Raw genomic sequence first — 6,981 nt, forward strand, 5'->3', positions numbered from 1 at the left:
CAATTTTGCTCATTTTAATCCATTTTGGTATTAAAATAAGCAAAATTGGATTAAAATAAGAAGCGTTGCAGCTTATTTTAATGCCTTTTAATTTTCTGTGAGTATTTTCGTCAAGGGAAAATATGCTATAAAGATTTCTTTTAAACAATAAATCACTTTTTGAATCAAAGATGAAATTTGTTTGAATTAAAAAAAGTTTTCGTTGAAAAAAATTTTCAAGTACACAGAAAATTAAAAGGCTTTGAAATAAGCTGCAACGCTTATTATTTTAATCCAATTTTGCTTAATTTAATCCATTTTGGTATTAAAATAAGCAAAATTGGATTAAAATAAAAAGCGTTGCAGCTTATTTTAATGCCTTTTAATTTTCTGTGATATTTTGAATCATAGAAATTTTTTCTTTAAATTATATTTTTCGTAAAATCAAAGAAATATTTATTTGAGGCAACAAAAAACAAGTAAAGAAATAATTTATTTAAATCAAAAAAAATTTTCTCTAACCCTATAATATTACACAAATTTCTTTGATTCAAAAAAATGTTCTTTGAAATAAAGAACACAGAAAATTATAAGGTATTAAAATAAGCGTTGCAGCTTATTTTAATGCCTTTTAATTTTCTGTGAATCTTTTTTCTGAATGTAAAAAGTTTAATTTTCGTATTTAAGAAATTCTAAACTTTAGAAAAGCTTTTATAAACTTAATACATTTAATAAATTTGATTATCATTTATAGTAATAAGTCAAATACGTTTTACCAAATTTTAACAAGTAAATTTCATAATTATTAAAAATAAGTATTTCAAAATTTAAAAATACTTTTATAAAATTTAATATTTATTTTCTTTCCGTGTAGATAAAATAATTCGATTTAAGAAGAAATTTTGAAATTTTGAAATTTCAACAAAAAAAAAAATTAATTATCAAATATTTTTTTCAATAATGATATATATGTTCAACGACTACATGATAAATCTTTTTATAATCAGTGAATATTGTCAATAGAATGTAACACAATCTGTATATATATTTTTTCAAATGTGTTAAATTTTCGAAAAAAAAAAATAATCACTGATATAAAAAATTGTAACATATACATATAATATTACTAAGATCTTGTGAAAACAATTTTAGATTTAAAAAAAATGAAAACTATTTTTTTTTCATCTCGAGAAGAAAAAAAAATTGCGCTTTTAATAAAAACGAAAGAAATTATTTTCACAATTTAGTAAATTAGAAATTTGAAGCATAATAATCAAATGATTAAAAAGAAAAGAACACAGTCAGGGTCAGTGATCTCAAAAAAAAAATTTTGTTCATTCCATATACGAAAATATATATTTGGTTGAACCAAAGAGAAATTTTAAATCAAATTTTTGCTGTAAAAAAAAAAAATTTTTTCTATGGTAATTTTTGTCTAATTTTAAGAAATTTTATATAATTTAAATATTGGCAAAATTAATCTAATTTCGTTGATGAAAAAATTGATTTAGAAAAAAGAAATTTATCAAATGAATTTTGAAAAGTCAATTGTAAAAAATTTATTTAGAATTTAATAATGTGGAATTTCAATTTTTCGTAAAAATTAATTCGAAAAAAAAAACATAAGAGAGGAAGAGACTATATTTTTTCGTAAATTTTACCTCTTTTTTTTAATGAAAAAATAAAAAAAAAAACGACTTTTCCTCATGGTCAATAACATGTTTAGAGGGGAAAAATTTATTTAAAAAATAATTTAAAAAATTGTTATTCATTTTTTCCACGACTCTGATCAAGCTTTATATGAATATAAGAGAATTTTCATAAGAATTCAAAGGCTTGGCAATAATTTTATCCAAAAATAAAAATCGAATTTTTCAATCCCTTAATTTGTAAGCATCGATTATATATAATTAAATATAAAAAAAAAATTGTATAATTTTTATCATTAGCGCTTAAAACACACGAATTTCTATAGATATAATTAATTTTTAATCGATTTTTGTTGCATAATTTTTTTTTTTTATATTTATATAGTATATAAAATCCGAGAATTTATCCGAGAATTTGTTTTTCTATATACATAATTGGAACATATGAAAATGCAAACTAAAGTGAATGACGATTAGAAGAAAAAAAAATAATGCAACTGCCTTATATACTTGAAAATAGTTACTTATTGTACTTTTTAAAAAAAAAAAACCAGTTGTCAATATATATTCCTTGTATACCTGGTTGATCGTAAGATTACGCTTAGTTTATAATAATGAATGCGAGGTTTTTCTCACAAGTGGTACAAACGTTTAAAATACGTTTAATCCTCGTTCCTTGCCAAGCCAGCATGTTGTAGAATATATTTTATAAATATAATACATTTTTTCTATATATTTATCACAATAAAATTATATGAATCGTCAGCTGTACAAAATCTATCAAAGAGATGAATGAAAATTTTTTTTCTATTTTATTTTCCAATTTTTTTTTCCATTAAAAAAAAATTACTTTTTTATTTACTGTAATTATATGAATTATAGTAAAAATATTTTTGGTAAAATTAATTAAAACAATTCAAAAAAATACAGCCGATGAATCATATAAATATTGACGAAGACGTAGACGTCTCGTGATTTTTGGAAGACTGGACAAATATTTTCCTGAGGAGTGTATGTATGACAAGTTTTGTACTTTTGGACACTTTTTTTACTATATAATATATATAATAAAATAAAAATTTAAATAATTGTGTGTAAGACACGTATATATATATTTGTGTATACGGGCATGTTAAGTAGCTTTTATTCTTATAGAATAATAAGTATTAAAAAAAATATATATATATATTGTAAGACACAATATAAACAATAAACTATTTATAATAATCAATTATTGAAAAAAAAATTTCATTTAAAAAATATATTTGAGAACCACTGCACAAGCATTTTAACAGATAAAATCTCAACAGATCCGCATTTTTTGTTAATTGCAAGTGCAAGTCGAAAATAATAATAAAAATGCAAAAAAAATGAGGATTATATTATCGGACGAGAGCTTCATCTTCTCTTATATGCGCGCGATAGATCATATCAGGAAATCAGTTAGTATCCAGCATGTCAACTAATTTCAAACTTGGGAAGCATTAAGATGAAAAACTTCTTATTTCATTTGTAAAATTACTTTGCAATCGCGACTTGCATCTGAATTTATTATCACAGAATATAATAATTAAATAACTCTCTAATTTTTCCTAAAAAAAAAATTTTAATATTTATTATAAATTTATATTATTAAAATCTATTTTGAATCTAGAAAAAATTTTTTTTTTTCTTACAGAAGAAATAAAAATTTTCTTTCATCGAAGGAAAATTGGTTTCTAATTTCAATGTAAAATAATTTTATTAGTCAAACGACGAAATGAAAATTTTTCTATAGTCATTGAATGGAACTTTATCGAAAGAAGCTGATATCATCGATTTGAATGAACCGATCAACTCGAATACCTAGTAATTTGAATCGATAAGAAGATATGCAATTCGCCTGAAGCTTAATATGAAAATAAAAATACGATTGTAATGATTTGAAAATAAAAAAAAAAAATTACATCGAATCGTCGCCCAACGATTGAAAGATATATAATACATCCAAAGGTGTTAAAGTTATTCTAATAATTACATTTATAAACCACAATTGCTCCACATTTCCCTTTTATAATACACGTTGTACAATCTGAAATCGATCTTCGATCTTGTTTCAATCCCTTGCACCGCATCTTAAAATGAGATTTCAATTTTTATTTTTCATGCACACCGCAGGCAAGAAATTGAATTCAAAGATTAAAACTTTTAACTTTTTCGCATATTCCTGCGGCGAGTTTATTTTTTTTTTTTATAACCGAAACTAAATTTATTTTCTCACATTCATGAAAAAAATATATATTTTATAAAAACTCTTAAGAATTATATTTTATCGATCGATTAATCCTTATTAGAATATTCAATGTTCCATTATGTGAATTAATTCATTCTCTCTGAGAGTAAAAACAGGTTCCCTATATAGAGGATAATCACGAGAGACATTTTTAATCATTGCATACAGGAAGTTGCCTATATCCTGCCTTTGCATCTAAGTCAATGTTTGAAACAAGATAAGAAGAATTACCTATATAAAGCTCATTGAGAAAATTTCACTTTATTTACAATTCATTGAAAACAAAAATTTATTCTCCAGATCTTTTATATTTTCATAAAATGAGAATATTAATAAAAAAAAAAAAAAAAAAAAAAAAAAAATTTTCAATTTGATAAAATCAAAAATCAATTTTCGTTCCGCGATTTAAATATTAAATTCCTCTAGAAATAAAGAGGATTTTATGATACGGAAAAAGACAAGGGGTTTATGAAAAGACAATTAAATAAATCATTTAATTCATCTCAAAAGCATATCTAGTATTTACAAAAATAGCGTAAGAAAAATAGAAAAACTCTTAAAACTAGAAGAACAAAAGCTACAATTATGTAGCTATTTTTTTTTGTCATACGAAAATATTTTTTATAAAATATATTCTTCTATAAGAAATTCAGCTGATTGAAAGTACAATTAATTAAAAATTAGTATTTTAATTCAGTAGAATCTAAAAATTTCGTTTATCATTTTTTTTTTTTTTTTGAAAATTATTTTTTCTTTTTCCAATCAGCTGTATTTTTTATATAACACACTTTTTAACATTCTTGTGTGTTTATTTTGATAATTACAAAAGTAATATCAAAATTTACAAAACACTTTTTTACTTTTTATTTTGTTAAATTAAAAAATGTCACCTCATTATTATTGAGCAATTAACATTCAATCTAAGTACATTTTCGTGGAAATATGCGTGAGAAATTAAAAAATTAATTATAAGAAAAGAAAAAAGAATATAAAAAAAATCAGTCTTTGAAATTTGCATTAATTTGTTAATTCATTAAATATAAAATATATATAACTATTAGAAAATGGTATTAAAAAAATGTATTATTATTTTAATAATATTATATTATAAATATTTGATAAATTATTTTCATTTTATTAATAAATTTATTATTATACTATTATATAATATAATTTCTAAAAAAAAAAAAAAATTGATGAAAATTAAAAAAATTTATAACATATTTCCACGCTATTGTTGAAAATTCAACAAATCCCAGTTTAAATACTGAGTATCACACAAATCACAACTTATGTGTTTAATATAATCTATTATATAATTAGATAATAATAATAATTTATTATTCATTCAAACTCGATTTTTATATTTAAATAAATTTTTTTAAATATAGCAAATATTTATATATAAATACCCTGCTGATTATAAAAAATTCCCATTCGCACGTTTTTTTTCTATATATATAACTTTAGTCGTACTAATAAATTAATTAGTATCTCACACACTCTTAATATATTTATATAAATAAAAAAACCAACATTAATTTTCATTTTTTTCTATATAGATAAAAAAAATGCATTTATCTTAAGTTGCTTTAATTAATATTGATTCGTTATAAATTATACTTTTATTGTATAATGCATAGATTGCATCACTTTCCTGTTCAGAAACTGAGGTTATAATCTTTTTCAATCGAAAACAAGCATACTGAAACTATTTTTAATTGAGTATATATATATAGCATATATATGTATAATAATTTCTCAACGATATAAATCAGTAATTTTGTGAGTCGCATACAATCGACACAACTAATTACTTTTGACTTCTTGAATAATGACTTTTTGCTTATTTATAAATTATAAGCAAAATTATTCATAGTTAAATAATTGAATTCTTTTTTTTGTTATTTCGTGATCTTAAATAGAAATCACACTCGTCATTTTCTCACACAAACTTATTTAATTAACCATAATTATTTGTCAATACTTTACAAATTAATATACGAGGAACAATATTTTATTTTGTAAATATATATATATTTATCTATCAAAAATAATTTTTCATATTTTACAAAATTAAATAAAAGTCCTCCTCATTTATTCGCATCTTCAAATTTTCACTAATCTTGAAATTTAAATCTTAAAAAAAAAATAAATAAATAAAAAATTTTTCAAAGGAAATTTGAAAAATAATTGTTAGAAAAAGAAACTTAAAAATCAAGACTAGAAAATTTAAAAATCGGAAACTGAATTTTTACAATATTTTATAACACTATACATTCTATTAGAGAGATGATTCTAGTAATTTTCTAATGTTCCATTCACCTAAACGTTAAATTTCTATATTAAAGCAAATTTTCATTTATTTAAACTTAAATTTAATTGAATTTTCATATGCAATAGAATTTTTATTTAATCGACTTTCTATTTAACCAAATAATTATTAAGCATAATTTCCATTTGTCAAAATCCCTATTTCTTTTTATTTTAATTAAACAATTTTTTCTAATTTCAATTTTTTTAAACGAAATTCTGTTTATTAAATTTTCTATTAATTTAATTTAATTAATAAATTTTAATTTAATTTAATTCATTAATTTTCATTTAACAGAATTTATATTTAATCAAATTCCAATACAACAAACATTTCTAATTAACCAAATTTACTGTTTGAATTTCGATTTCATTTCTATATTTTTCAATTTTTCATTTAGCTGAATTTTGTTTACAATTTTGCAAGTATCAAAAATTTGTGCAAGAAATTTAAATCATTGTAGAAAAAATATTAGCCTTAATTTTTTTGTCTGCTGTATCTAAAATACCAAAAGATGGAAGTTAAATGACTAAATTTGCAATATAAAAAAAATTTCACGTATGGAAATTCGGCTAAATTTCAAACAAATGGAAATTTAAAGAAATAAGATTAAATTAAAAATTTTGCTAAATAAAAATCTGATTAAATGGAAATTCTGCTAAATAAAAATTCGATTAAATGGAAATTCTCTAAAATAAAAATCCAATTAAATACAGAAATTCTATTGAATGCAAAATCCAATTAAATAAAAACTCTATTGAATGCAA

Source organism: Leptopilina boulardi, unplaced genomic scaffold, assembly GCF_019393585.1.
Source record: "Leptopilina boulardi isolate dan_hultmark-lab unplaced genomic scaffold, ZJU_Lbou_2.1 LbouV2_38, whole genome shotgun sequence".
NCBI lineage: Eukaryota > Metazoa > Arthropoda > Insecta > Hymenoptera > Figitidae > Leptopilina > Leptopilina boulardi.